Source organism: Saccostrea cucullata, unplaced genomic scaffold (assembly GCF_032062105.1).
Source record: "Saccostrea cucullata isolate Sc308-1 unplaced genomic scaffold, CSIRO_AGI_Scuc_v1 ctg3574, whole genome shotgun sequence".
NCBI classification, from domain to species: Eukaryota; Metazoa; Mollusca; class Bivalvia; order Ostreida; family Ostreidae; genus Saccostrea; species Saccostrea cuccullata.
The window spans coordinates 1-16248 of record NW_026932641.1 but is presented as its reverse complement, the minus strand read 5'-3'; positions in this window follow the sequence as shown (position 1 = coordinate 16248).

Below are 16248 nucleotides of genomic sequence, written 5' to 3'. Positions count from 1 at the left end.
TATGTATGAATGATAAAAGAAGGTTTTCAAAAAAAGAGAAAGAGGGTTTTTTTAGCCGAAATATTAGACATTTTTATCATTACATTATTTATACATTCATAAATAAATTTGATTTTATGCACAAGATGAATGTGAAAGTAATTAATGACGCATAATTAGATACGATAGGCAATCCCTTGTCTATACATGGCATCATATCTTGGATGTGAAATGTGTTTCCGTATAATTTAATTTATTTATAAATTGTTCATATTTGTCCTGTTGATGTGGAATTATTATAATTTCCCGAATTCTGATACTTTACAGTTCTGTTGTGTCGGGAATGAACATGAGGAAGATGAATATACTTTCAACATTATGAAAAATGTAAAGCAAATCGAACGCCTTTTTGTGTGCAGATCATGAAATGTACTGAGATCCAAGGGTATTTGTTGTCCTGAGCGCATTAATCTTGACGCCCAAATTCTTACTTGGCTAGTGATACCTTTAGAAAACATGTATATCTAGATGAAAGTTACCTTTTTGTGTATTGTTAACATGTCATAGTGTTTTTGCAGAGGAAAATCGTTGTAAACAGTTACAAGTGTCGTTCATACCGGTGTTTAAAAGGTAATTAAGGTCCCATATAACCCATAAAGAATTGCGGATGTCCTATAGTAATCGGTCTGTGTGTCTACCTGTACGTCTTTCATTTCTCTGTCCATAATTTGCAACTTTCAAACATCAGCTTTGAAATGATGGTTTATTAGGCAGCAAGGCATATTTAAGTAACCAATTCTGATTCTGAGTCTTATACGGTAGGAAGCTGGATTGGTGGGTTGGATTCCTAAAGTTGGGAGCATTTTTCATGCTGGTTTGTTATCTAGTTTTGCCCATTCAATCTTCTTTTGTAATTTAAAAGTTGCAATAGTTCCCATGTGATTAAATAACTTGCCTTATGAAATAAAAAAAGAACTTACCTTGAATCTGAATTTAAAAAAATATAATACTATTGGTTGCAAGTGGTGTTCGTTCCGAAGTTAAGGTCAAGCATAGCATAGGCGATAACTGTTCAATTGCTGGAGGATATAAATTTAGAAATACAGTCCTTCAAATCTTTCTCAAATGTCTTTCAAATTGAATTGCTTGAATTGAAAAAAAAACCCTTAAATAATGGGTTCTTACTGATGTCTTTCGAAATTCAAGGTGTCGTCACTTTAAACTTTTACTGGATAGCCGGATTATAACATCAATTTGCCATCAATGAAAATATTCCTAATTCAGACCAAAAATATGAGATTGTTAATCAATATATCGCCTAAAATTATTATGCTTGCTGCTGTAAATGCAGAGGCTCCTCCTAATCAGAATTTATATATTTTCTATTTTGTAAATTAACAAGACACTAGTCTCTTATTTACTAATTACGTATTATGTAGTTGATTATTGTCACATGTATAATAAAGAGAATATATATATATCTCTTTGAAAGTTTTATAACAGCATTTTTTTTACATTTGCATTCTAAGAGTACTTTAGAATATTTTTTCTAGAATTGTCACAAATTCATTTCTTAAACGGTTACATCAATACGATGCATTCCTAACTCCTGAATCCTTGCTAACTTGTCTGTTTCCTAGTTCTACATGTTCTCTGTGTTCTTCTACTGTAAATATCAGCTTTAATTGCAGATACAGGCGTATAACATAGCAGACTAATCATACAAAGATGTTGTTGGTTGTACTTCTTTTTTACAGGCTTAACCTTGATATTGAATAAAATCTTACAAAGCAAATGCATTCATACATTGTACTTTTCGTTATGAAGAGCTTTCCAGTTCGTAGTTGATTACATCTCTTAGTTAAAAGTAAACCTTATCAATGTTATAAGTGATAAGTAAGTGTATTCAAGATAAAATTTGCTGGGTAAACGGGGGGGGGGGGGGGGGGGGGGAGAATTTTTTGGAACGGGGGTATGATCCAAACTGTAAAACATTTACAACCTGTCATTTTCGTAAACGTTAATTAACCAACAAAGGAATAAAAGCTGTAAACATCAAAAATACCCGAGTCGTAAAAAATTACATAAAAAAAAGCATTCCTCCATATTTAAAGTTTATTCTACCTTGCATTTTCCACAGATGCTTCTTAACTTTTCACCGTTCACGGTAGCTCAGTTGGTAGAGCGCTCGCTCCGTGATCGGGAGGTTGTGAGCTCGAATCTTGGCGGCGACTGACCTAAGTCGATAAAAAATGGGTAGCAACTGTTCTTTCGCCATGCGCTCGGCACTTTGAAGTGAAAGTTGCGGGTCCTTCGGATGAGACCTTAAAAAACTAAGGCCCCGTGTCAGCGGCAGGCGTTGGCACGATAAAGATCCCTCACTGCTCAATGGCCCTGAGTGCCGAGTAAAGGTCAAAATTTGAAGCCCTTCACCTACACACGGTGACGTCTCCATAAGGCATTTGAGTGAGAAATTCTCGAGAGGGACGTTAAACAATATACAATCAATCTAAACTTTTCAATATAAACAAAGCCTACAATTCCTATAGATATGAAACGTATACAAAAAAAGTTCCCCTGAGTTCTTACTCTTCGTCCTTTCGCTGGAGATGTTACTTTTTTTGCTGATACAGTATAAAATGAGAATATTACGCTAATATTAAAGCAATGATTTTAGAAGATCCTTAATTAGTATTGGGAATTCAATTTTTTTTATTTGGCGACAAGACCTTTTCTTTCATGAATTTTGTCAAAGATAATGCCAGACATTCTAGGTGAATTATATGAAGGTAAAGATCTAAGTTTAAATCGATTTTAAAATGAAATACATCGGATTATAGAATCGAATAAGGAAATTAATAAATATTTTGTTTACTATCTATCCTTCCACTCAAATGAAGGTGATAAAAGAGTTTTAAAATATGTTGTAGCTCCAGCAGACAAACCGTTCACGGTAGCCTAGTGGTAGAGCGTTCGCTTAGTGATCGGGAGGCCCGGTTCGACTCTCGTTCGCGGTGCCGCGTCAAACCTAAGACGTAAAAATAGGTAGCGACTGTTCCTTTGCCAAGCGTTCGGCATCAGGGGCTCGTTTTTCAAAAAGGCCTACGACCAGTCGTAAGCTTTGTCCGGACTAAATCAGTGACTAAACCCGACAATCGGACTAAGTAACGTTTCACAAAAAGGTGGAGACTTAGTCGAGACTAAATGGTGGCTTAAATCTAGGCGTAAGTTCTTAGTCCGTACACAGCTTGGAAAAAAGGCATGTGTTTTAATCATAAAGAGTTAAAAGAATGATTATTTTATACTTATACGATATAGTACCTATTCATATACATGTACATAATCATATGAAATGCCAAAAATCGTGAAAATTATTATACAGCGTACTGTATTATATGTAGGGAATTAGAAATGTAGTTAAATCCATTGAAGATGCAGACCACCAAAAGGTGGATGAACTAGAAAATTGTAACTAAGAATTTTGAATACAAGTTGGGAAGATTTCTTAAAGAAGTGCCAGAATTTCTTTTTTAAAATGCAGGCACGCGTAGGGTGTGAGGGGTCTTTCTACCGTTTTTAGCTCACCTGAGCTGAAAGCTCAAGTGAGCTTTTCTGATCACATTTTGTCCGGCGTCCGTCTGTCTGTCCGTCTGTCTAGCTGTCCGTCTGTCCGTCTGTCTGTAAACTTTTCACATTTTCGACTTCTTCTCAAGAACTGCTGGGCCAATTTCAACCAAACTTGCCACAAAGTATCTTTGGGTGAAGAGGATTCAAGTTTGTTCAAATGAAGGGCCACGCCCTCATTCAAGGGGAGATAATTGGGAATTAATGAAAATTTGGTGGCATATTTTAAAAATCTTCTTCTCAAGAACCACTGTGCCAGGAAAGATGAAACTTACGTGGAAGCATGCTCAGGTAGTGTAGATTCAAGTTTGTTCAAATCATGACCCCCAGGGGTAGAGCGGGGCCAAAATGGCCGACCAATGTTTTACATAGAAATATATAATTAGGAAAATTCTTTAAAAATCTTCTTCCCAAGAATGACTAAGCCATAATTCATCTTATTTATGTGGAAGCATGCTCAGGTAGTGTAGATTCAAGTTTGTTCAAATCATTACCCCCGGGGGTAGGGCGGGGCCAAAATGGCAGACCAAACTTTTACATAGAAATATATAGGAAAATTCTTTAAAAATCTTCTTCCCAAGAATGACATAGCCATAATTCAGCATATTTATATGGAAGCATGCTCAGGTAGTGTAGATTCAAGTTTGTTCAAATCATGACCCCCGGGGGTAGGGCGGGGCCAAAATGTGCCGACCAAACTTTTACATAGAAATATATAGGAAAATTCTTTAAAAATCTTCTTCCCAAGAATGACAAAGCCATAATTCAGCATATTTATATGGAAGCATGCTCAGGTAGTGTAGATTCAAGTTTGTTCAAATCATGACCCCCAGGGCCAAAATGGCCGACCAAAGTTTTACATAGAAATATATTGGAAAATTCTTTAAAAATCTTCTCAAGAATGACAAAGCCATAATTCATCATATTTATATGGAAGCATATTCAGGTAGTGTAGATTCAAGTTTGTTCAAATCATGACCCCCGGGGGTAGGGCGGGGCCAAAATGGCCGACCAAAGTTTTACAAAGAAATATATAGGAAAATTCTTTAAAAATCTTCTTCTCAAGAATGACAAAGCCATAATTCATCATATTTATATGGAAGCATGCTCAGGTAGTGTGGATTCAAGTTTGTTCAAATCATGACCCCCGGGGTAGGGCGGGGCCAAAATGGCAGACCAAACTTTTACATAGAAATATATAGGAAAATTCTTTAAACATCTTCTTCTCAAGAATGACAAAGCCATAATTCATCATATATATATATGGAAGCATGCTCAGGTAGTGTAGTTTCGAGTTTGTTCAAATCATGACCCCCCGGGAGAGGGCGGGGCCAAAATGGCCGACCAAAGTTTTACATAGAAATATATTGGAAAATTCTTTAAACATCTTCTTCTCAAGAATGACAAAACCATAATTCATCATATTTATATGGAAGCATGCTCAGGTAGTGTAGATTCAAGTTTGTTCAAATCATGACTCCCGGGGGTAAGGCGGGGCCAAAATGGCCGATCAAACTTTTACATGGAAATATGTAGGAAAATTCTTTACACATCTTCTTCTCAAGAATGACAAAGCCATAATTCATCATATTTATATGGATTCATGCTCAAGTAGTGTAGATTCAAGTTTTTAAATCATGATCCCCAGGGGTAGGGCGGGGCCAAAATGGCTGACCAAAGTTTTTAAAGATATATATAGGAAAATTCTTTAAAAATCATTTTCTAAAAAATGGCAAATTCATGATTGGTCATGGGACTACCTTTGGATTTAAACTTTACAATAAAAAGCCATTTTCTACTTTTTCCTTCCCTTAGTGCTCAGGTGAGCGATGTGGCCCATGGGCCTCTTGTTGTTACAGTAATGTGTTTTCTGTTTAAATATAGCTGTATAATTTATGGACTGACTTCCACTTTCATCATTTCTCTTCTCGGCTAAATATTTTGATCACTCAGTTAACTGTACTTACCACCACCACCACCCTCCCCTTCTCCATTAACTTTTTAAAAAACCATGCTACATGCTGTAGCTTGTACTTGTATGTCCTGGAAAATTTTTTGTTGTTTGAAATGGATAATTTTCAATAAAATCCTCAAACAATATTCATTTTTTACACTAGTTACACTGTCATGTATATTACTTATACCAACACTTTCTAACCGGTACGACATTGTAATATTTTCTTCTCTATCTACTTTTTTTCGCTTGTTTCTTTGTTACTATGTTTGTCTATTTATTTTCATACCTATATATTGTGTGTCCATCTTGACCTTGTAGGGAGAGTGCTAAAAAGCTTTGCTGCCCAATCCCATTCACTTATGTGAATAAAATTTTATATAAATAAAAAAAAAGTTTTTTAGATAATGAGAAATATTCGGTAACTACATGTATGCCATCAACCAAGTTGATGTACTTTAACTTAAGTTAATGTATCTTTAATTCTCTCCAAGTAAATATAATATTAGTAGAACATAAAAATTTAAATTTGTAAAATGTTCCAGTATTATAATTAAAGTATTCTGTCCATAAGACTGTTCATTCCTATTTCACTGGAGTCACTGTCGGGAAGTGAGATGTGTAGATGAGTCTATTATTTTTTTTCGTAAAGGTGCTTTTGATTAATTGACAATCTATCACGTTTCTCGGACGAATTTTGTATTAAAGGGTTTTTTTTAAATAGATTTTTGAACAGAAAAATAATTTATATTTGAAACAAAACTACTCATATGATAATGATAATGATAAAGTGTTGTAAAATGTTTTTATTGTAAATGTAAATCGCGACATGTTGATATCTTTAAGTCTAGATTACATTCTTCATCTATGTGAAAAAAAAATTATGTATGAACATATCCTTAATAGAAATTGAAAAGGAATGGATAGATTTAAGGAAAAGATGGTGATGTTGAAATTAGTACCTTTCCCGATCTAAATGAAACTGATTTGAGAATATTGAAATGGAAAATTGAAATAGAGAAATTTATCAAAATTACTAGATTTCTTGTCTGTAATTTGGTTCACAAGAATTATAGATTTAAAACTAATTTAGCGTTTGCAAGCCATCATTGATACTAACAAGTGCTATATGTAAATATTTTTTACATGGACTATGTAAATTATAATATCGATATCAATGTAATACTATGTATCCAAAATACAATACTAGTATTATAAATATACACGGTAGGTACATGTATCAGCTGAAATGCCAATTTGTCTAATTCGTATTGAATAAATGGATTGATATTATAAATTCAGGAAAACTGATAATTTTTTTCAAAATTCCCTTATCCATGTTTTAATAATTATCATTATGATATGATAAAATTCAAAATTGTTAAATTTTTCACAGTACGCCTATGGGTCGGGGGCTCCGGCTCTTCTCTTTCTCTGCATAAAGTATTTTAATTAAAGAAAAACAGCCCTGAGATACTGTAGTTGCCTCTATACCACACGATTTTCTAATATCTTGCTACGAGCCTGTTCCAGTTCCTTGCCATATACGAGGGCTGTTCCATAAATAATGTTCTGAACTGTATGACATACAATACAGATATCATATGACATTAAAATTGGCTTTCTCTCATAATTGAATCTTTAATGAATTTATAACAGTTCACGTGACCACTTTTCATCACATAGTTTCTTTGTGAGATGCTGGGAAACAAGGGCTTTTCGAGACACTGCATTATAAATAAATGGTAAAGAATCGGTAAACTAGAGTGAAAATAAAAGCTTAAACAAAGCTGCTGTAAAACTTAAAAATCCCAAAGAAATATTCACTGAAATATGTGACATTTACAGCAACCAGTACCTGTTTTATAGACAAATGAGCAGGTGGATTTCAATGATAAAAAATTATATAATGGGCAACAAAAATGGGTACCGTCCTTGCCAACAAAAAATTATAACACTTATGTAATGTTTGCCAAATTTCAACAAAAAATACTTGATGATGTAGGATTGACTTTGAGACAAATAGCAAATTTTATATACATCACATCGGGGGTAGTTTACACTGTTTTTAAGAAACGTTTGACGGTAAAAATGCTTAGTACCCAAAGGTCACCCTATATTTTGAAAAATGAGTGAAACGGCAGCGTGTATGAATGTCTTAACAATTATTTTTAAATATCAGTAATTGGAGTTATCCACGTTTTTTAGATATTCAAACAGAGGGATATGGAGATAACGAACAGTATTCATCCTCAAAGTCCATAAAACAATACAAAATAAGAGCAGAACAAACACGGACCTCCGAAACATCAGAGGTGGGATCAGGTTCCTTGGAAGAGTAGCATCCCCTGTTGACCGGTCATACCCGCCGTGTGCCTCTTGTAATGATCAGGAAATAACGGGAAAAATCCGTCATCAATTCAGTGTTTAAACAATGTGGACTAAAAATTACAATGTAGTATGAAAACTGTCCGTCAGCATTTGACTCAATGATAATTATGTATCTGCTGACAAGGTCATTGTATCGACAATAGAACTTACGAAATGATGACTTTAAACGAGACTGCTGATATTCTTGTTTCGTCAACTTGCTTGTCAGTAATTTACCTCGTTTTAGATATTGTTCATACGTGCTCTTGCGTATCGAATCAACTGAGATATATATACTCCGTATGCATGTGATGAAGGTATATTGCTGCATAAGTAAGGGAAGTTGACGATAGAAAAGTTAAAGTCATCACGTTTATCATATAGCTTGGTTGTTAGATTACCATTAGTGTCTTTTTCAAGTAAAATATCCAAGTATGAAACAGAAGTGTCAGACTCTACAATACGTCGTCGATATATCTAAATGTCGAGTTGAAGGCCACAGCAAGTGTTTTCTTCTTTTCACGCATAAGATTTTGCATAAATTCTGCTTCATATGAATATAAAAATAAGTCGCTAATAACGGAGCGCAATTTGTACCCATGGTAATTCCAATAGACTGTTGGAATACTGGTCTCCAAAAACCACATAGATGTTGTTAATCAGAAACTCAAGCATCTTTTTGATGTCAACCTCAGAGTACCTATGTGTGCAATCAGAATCTGTTTTAACAAAATAATTTTGCAAATGACCAATGACGAGGTAAGTAAATTTACGAGTTCCATTTTTATTGAAGAAGCAGCTGTCAATGATACCAAAAAGCCTGGATTTTAATTTGTCTTGGGGAATTGTGGGAAACAGATAATGGAACTTGAATCTATTGCTTAAAATCCCCGAAACAAAATTTACCATAAGATGTACTTGACAAAAACAGGGAAGGATTGCAATTCGGGGAGACAGTTTAATTTCTGGATGAGGCTAGAAAACAATTTTTTTGCGAAAAAATCGAAAGGTTTATTAGAGGAAGGACCCAGAAACAGGAATCCACTACATTAAATTTCTTCATGACAGCGTCCAAACCCGCACGCTCTGAAGAGTAAAGGGGTTTTCGGGATACACAGATATTTAATATTTTTTCACATTAACAATATTCGCCAGATCTTTGACCTTTTGACATTTCTATTTCCAAACTTGAAAAAACACCTTTGATAAGGAAGAAACAAGTCCAGGAAATCATTGGATCTGCAATTTTCCAGTATACCAAGGGTCATACCCAAAAATGAGTTCTAAAATCAATCAGAAATTGGATAAAAAAGGTTATGGACATGTGTTGTAATTAAAAGAGATTTATAAGTAAAATAATGAAGACAAAATCATTGAAAAGCGTCTTTTGCTTCTGTCCGAGCACCGAGGACATTATTTGTTGAACAGCCCTCGTATGCCTTTTACTCATAGGAAAATTTCTTTTTATTCCAAATTTTGACAAGTACGTATAATACCGGGTAAACACGTTTATATTTTTCTAAAGTATATATTTCACTTTTAAAATTTATCTGAGCATACCAAAATACAACTATTTAATATAACACTTGTGAATGTAAAGGGGGAGGGGGTTGTGTCCAAAATAATAAAAGATTTACTTAATCAATTTTTTTGTGTAACTGTGGGCCCCTAACCCGACCCCAATCTGCCCCTTTTGTCAATTTTTCTGAATCTCCTTCTACTAGCTAGTATGTAAATGCTTTGACCTTGAAAGTACAGATGGATTTGTGTATTATATCTGTCTGAAAGACGATGAAAAGCCAGGGAAAACATACAAGCGCGTTCGTGCTTTTTGTGCTGTACTTTTTGTAATCAGGTTCAAGTGTGATCCGCCACACGTTATTTGTAGTCTCTAAACCAAATGAAATACAATTTGCGCATGCTTAGTACCTAGCGAAAAGGTCTTAGTCTTAGGCCCAGTCTTACGCCGTTTTCTGAAACGTGATTTAGGCCCGTCTAAATTTTGGCGTAACTTTCTTAGTCGTTAGTCCGACTAAACAAGTTACGCCAAAATTTAGACGGGCCTAAATCGCGTTTCAGAAAGCGGTGTAAGACTGGGCCAAAGACCAAGACCTCTCCGCTTGGACTAAGCATGCGCAGATCGCATTTTATTTGGTTTAGAGATAGCTGCAGATCTGTAGCTCTCCGAAAATATATGTATTGATAGACCGGAGAGCTACAGTGCCACCCATTGAAAAAAACTGTATATTTATTGCGCACAAAAAAGTGCGCTCGGTTCTTGATTATTTCTTCCAAATTCTTACCTCAATTGCAAAAAGGGAAGATTTAAAAAAAAATCTCTCTCCTCTATCAAGTACTCTCGTAGTTGACATCGGAACGAAGCATATTGGACCGAATTATCTTTGAAACCAAAATGGCAGCATAAATAAGCGAAATGTTCGATGATTACAATATCAGGGTCAGGAGGACTATTAACAACAATTATGACGAATGTTTTGTTGTGGAAAGAGTCAAAGAATATGTTAGGAACACACGGTTAGTAATATTTTGAGATTACAGTTTTAGGAACATGGAGAAATAAATCGAAAACCGAGCGCACTTTTTTGTGCGCAATAAATATACAGTTTTTTCAATGGGTGGCACTGTAGCTCTCCGGTCTATCAATATATATTTTTTCGGAGAGCTACAGATCTGCAGCTAGTTTAGAGACTACAATAACATGTGGCGGATCAAAATAATATCACACTTGAACATAAATAAAGGATGTAAAGCACAGGAAGCACGAGCACGCTTGCATGTTTTCCCTTTTCACCGTCTTTCAAACAGATCTATTACGCAAACCCATCTGTATTTTCAAGTTCAAAGCATTAACATATAGCGGATTCAGATATCTTGAAAAAGGGGCAGATTTGGGTCGGATTAGGCGCCCACAGCCATCCTAAAAAAACGATTGAGTAAATCTTTTGTTATAATTTTGGACACAGCCTCCCTCCCCCTCTACATCCACAAGTGTCATATTAGATATCTATGTTAAAACCAAATGATGTACATACATGATTATACATACATGTACTTGCTAAATTTTGAAATAAAAGTAATTTTCCTATATACGAGTAAAAGTCATATATGACTAGGCTGGAACAGGCTCGTAGCAAAAGTTTTGAAAGTTGGGGGAAAGGGGGGGGGGGGGCAACCAGTATCTAAACAAGTAACAGAGCCCCCGACCAACAGACATAATGTTAAAAATTTATCAGTTATGAAATCATAATTATCATAAAAAGAATTAAAACATGGATAAGAGAATGATTTAAAAAAAATGATCAGACCTATATATGGTTTTCCTTGGCTCCCATTTTTGTTAAAATTTATACGTAGGAAATAAACCTCAATGAAATTTATGTTTTGTGAAAGAATAAAATTGATATATTTATATTATCTTTATATTGATTCAAAAAATATGCAGAGAAGTAAGAGTTTTAAATACCTTAGTTTTAAACAAACCTTAACAAAAATGACATTTTTGACGCAGTATATAATATAAGCGACGATTTTATATACGTGCGAGCCTTGAACAAGAAAGAAATTTACATATGTAAAATATTTTTTTTAATATGTGCCTAAAATGGCCAATATCATATACCGGTATAAATTCTTTATAAAATTTCAATCAATTAATTCAATATGAATTAGACATATATTGGCAATCTAGCTAGGTGATACATGTACCTGCATTTATGATACATGTACTACATTTCGGACATAACGGTTTTACATTGATATCGTTATGATAATTTACATAGACCTTGTAGAAATAGTACATAATTATGCATGTACACCATTTGCATTATAACATATGCATTCTCAATTTTAATGGAAATATTTTAGAATTTTTTAAAAATTACAAGATTTTTTTTTTGCCTGCAATATGGTTCACAAAAATTCGATTTAATTAAAACTGTTAAGCTTTTGCAAGCCATTAAGAAAAAACGATTAACCCATCTACACTTCTCACCTCTAGACAATGAGTGAACAGTCTTATGAACAGAATACTTTAAGTATAATACTCGAACATTTTACAAATTCAATTTTTTATGTTTTATTAATTTCATATTTAAGGTAAGTCACTCGCCAAATTTGTTAAATCAAGGACTTTTTGGGAAGTATATTGTGGATAAGTACTCATACAGTATGACTCAAAATCGCAGAGAAAATAGGGGGTCAGTGTCCATCTTACTGATCTATGGTACAATTAAGTTGACCTTTTTGCACTTAAATTTTAACTCCTTGATTTATTACTTTATCTCTAATTTTATTTTATCAGATGTTACTACGTTAATAAATTTAATCTTATTTTACATGCTGATCAGTCACAAGTATCGAGTAGTTTAAAATAATGAAAGAAAAGTTGGGGTCAGTGATGTTAATTTTGAAATATTGGTCAAAATATGTGATTTTCAGGCAAAAAATGGTGTAAATTTTATCTTGACTTCTTTAATATATCTTCATTTCTTGGCAAAGTTTGTTGAGGGAAGGTGTAAAACTTGTTCTAAAAATATAAATTAAGACCTATATTAAATATTCCTGCAAAATCATAACGGAAAATATTCTCCGAGTAAAAGTATGTGAGGCTAAGGTTTCAAGACATTAAATTTAATAAATGTGCAGATTTGCAGAAATTTTTGCTGAATATCCTTCCACCACAAGAAATAGTCCCTCCAAAATCTTGCTTCTTTGTAGATTTTTAAGCAGTTTTTTCGATGAATGTGAAAAAATTTACATTGTTGAATATAAATATTTTATAAAAATTGAATTTTGATAAATATTTTTTAAGTAAGAGGTTCTGCGTGAACTTTTCTAAAAAGCTGACGAGTGACTTACCTTAAATACATACAATTAAAGGGGAAAATTAAAGAAGCATTGATCTGGTTGATGGCACAGTTACCGAAAATTTCTTATTATCTAAAATACTAGTATATTTTTAAAAATGATTATTGTTTGAGGATTTATTGAAACATTATTCATTAAAAAAATTATCAAGGACCAGGCATCGTTTTTAAAAAGTGAATGGGGATGGGGGAGGGGGGGGGGGGTTTAAGTAATTGAGTGACCAAAATATTCAGCAGAGAATAGAAATGCTGAAAGTGGGCGTCAGTCCATAAATTATACACCTTTTTAAACAGAAAACCATTATTGCAATAAAAAAAAACGGGAAGATTGCAGCCCCCATCCCACAACGCGTGCCTACATTTTTAAAAAATAAAATCTGACACTTCTTAAATCTCTACCCAACTAGAATTCAATTACAAATTACAAATTTTTAGTTCATTCCACCCACATTGCGGAAAAAAGTTTGCATCTCTTCTTGTCTACATAATATTATATGTATATGTTGTTTATTAATTTTCATGATTTTTCGCATATCATATGATTAATTTTTTTAACTATTTAAGATTAAAACACTTGCCCTTTTCCCAAGTTGTGTACAGACTAAGAACTTACGCCTACTCATGAGCAGGCCTAGATTTAAACCAAAATTTAGTCTCGACTAAGTCTCCGCCTTTTTGTGAAACGCAACTTAGTCCAACTTCCAGGTTTAGTCACTGATTTAGTCCGGACTAAGCTTACGCCTGGTCGTAGGCCTTTTTGAGAAACGAGCCCCTGATGCTTTTCCTCATCTCTTGTCTGTTTTATTTCAATTGTATTTAAAGTATCACTTTTGAGCAAGCACGGAACTATTTTATCTCAAAAGGTAGGGTCAGATACCATGGAAGAGTAATAGTATCCTATTGAATATGATCACAACCGTCATGCGCTCTTATATCATGTTCGGGTAAACATAAAACCACCAGACATTTATCATGTTTATTCGCTCAAACAATAATGACCTAACAATTAAATTGTATGAAACACGTCAGTCAAAATTCGCTGTAATGTTACATTGCCTTTGCTAACAATCACATTATATCTTTCACAGAATATATGATATGTTATAATCAATCTAGGTCAACCTAGACTGTATCAATAACATTTTAGCTCCATGTGCCGGAAATTAAAATAAGTATTAAAAGTAATTAAAATAAAACTAATTGATAAGGAAAGGAGACGACCGAAGAGCTAAAATCCTCTCCTGGCTTCCTTGTTGTTTATTTTAACTTATCGTCTATCGACAGTAAATAATCTGAAAATGAGACATAATTGGTACATATGGATCGAAATATGAATGGAAATCACAATTTTTAATTCCTTAAACTAACCTTATCTAATTTGCTAATGTGGATTTGAAGGCCAAATCAATTCTTGCATATACTAGACATGTAGAAGTTCATGAAAAGTTTGCTTTTTGGGAAAATAATTAGATCAGCTAATTAAGTGATCCAATTAGTATCCATCGAAATTCAAGTAAATCATTTGGAAACTTGGTCTCCGAAAATGTTATCAATATAGACTCGAGTTGGTAATTTTACAATATAAACTGATGACTATGTGTAATTTGAATCAGAGAGTTTTTCAGCAAAGTTAAATTGTTGAATAATCACAAAATATGACTTTTTTAGTTCTGTTTAAAGCAGTTGCTTGTCTTGAATTTTCAAAAAGTTTAGTCTTAAAATAATTAATGAGAAATTGTTGTTTAAATTGTAGTTTCGTTCAATTTTAGCTCGGCTATGATAAATTAAGTGAAAAAGTGGTTATTTCATATAGAGAGTTTTCTAAGATTTCTAGTTATTTGGAAAAAGCACAGAGATTTTTTTTTTAATCTATCCTTGTAATATCGAAATGCTAAGAAATTGACTAACAGTGGCCTTGTTTTTCTTCTTTCAACTGGACAAATTAACAGTTGAAAGGGTGGAGTTTACAATCTAGCAGTGACCAAATTTTTTTAAAATCTGTTTTATAAAATACCATGTTTAATTTTTTTTTATATATTCCTTTATTTCGGACAAAAATTAAATAACAATGAATTTGAAAATTTCAGATCTTTCTTCGAAGATACTAATATCATATTTTGAAAGGAAAATCAAATTATAACCAGGAGACTTATTGTTCACAGAACAATAAGAGGTCTTTCCACCTTCTCTGAATTTCTATTTTGTTTTATATCTAACTCCTTAAATATCATTAAAAAAACCAAAAAATGACTTAAAAGATACAAAGATGTAGAAAGAAATGAAAATTTTTAAACTTTGAAATGACCTTGACCTTCAACCTTGAATAAATTTTCAAGGTCAAAGGTCAAGGGTCACATTGCAATTGACCCCATGCCTCTACAACTTTTAGTTCTGAAGTTTGAAGGTTTAATAGTAAGTACAAAGAAGTTAAAGGGCAATAACTCATATAAGGGGTCATCAGATCCTTTCGCACTTATACAGTGAAGTGAGGCCTAAAGCCCCTGAAGACATTAGTGAAGGTTTGGTGTCTCTAAGGTCTACAGTTTCGGAGGAGTAGCGATAACAAGGTTTTTAGCACAAGGGGCAATAACTTTTAAAAGGTTTAATCTTAGGGGACAAGAATGAAATCTTTGAAACAGTTTTAAGAGTACATATTAATGATGCATAGACTTTAAGTATTTGTTGAAAGACAAAAGATATATAAAAAGAGTTAATTTTCTCATTTTTGGAATGACCCTGACCTTTGACCTTTACATGAATTTTAAGGTCAAAGGTCAATGAATCTTATGCAGTTGGTCCCATGTCTCTACATCTTGTCGTTTTAAAAATTTTTAATTATTTGTTAAATTCAAAAAGTTTCAGAGGCAATAACTCATAAAAGGGGTCACCGAAATCTTTCGCAATGAATAGATTGAAGAGTCCCCTTAATTAGTTGAAGACATTCTATTTGGTGAAGGTTTCATACCTCTACGGCTTACGGTTTCAGAGGATTGGCGATAACAAGCATTTCTTGCGAAAGGGGCAATAACTTCTAAAGGGGTCAAGGTTCATTTACGCAGGGTGAACTGCAATAATCTATTACGGGGTACATTTTTATGGACTATAAATCTTTTCGATAAATCTTCAAACAAAAAAACATGCGGCGGAAAAATAATAAAAAAAATTTAAAAAACTAGGAGACTTATTGTTCACAGAACAATAAGAGATCTTTCCAAATTTTTAAGGGTTTCCGTGTCATTTGGGTTAAAAAAATGGGGAAAAATGCACACAAAAAAAGTGCTCCCAGCAGGATTCGAACTCCGGACCCTCATATCTACGCTATAGAAACACGTGTATTTATTTGTTTGTGACACAATGTAGTGAAGAATAATGAATACTTCTGAGAAACACGATTGGTGTATAATGAAAATGCCGATTTCCTGTAAAAACAATTCA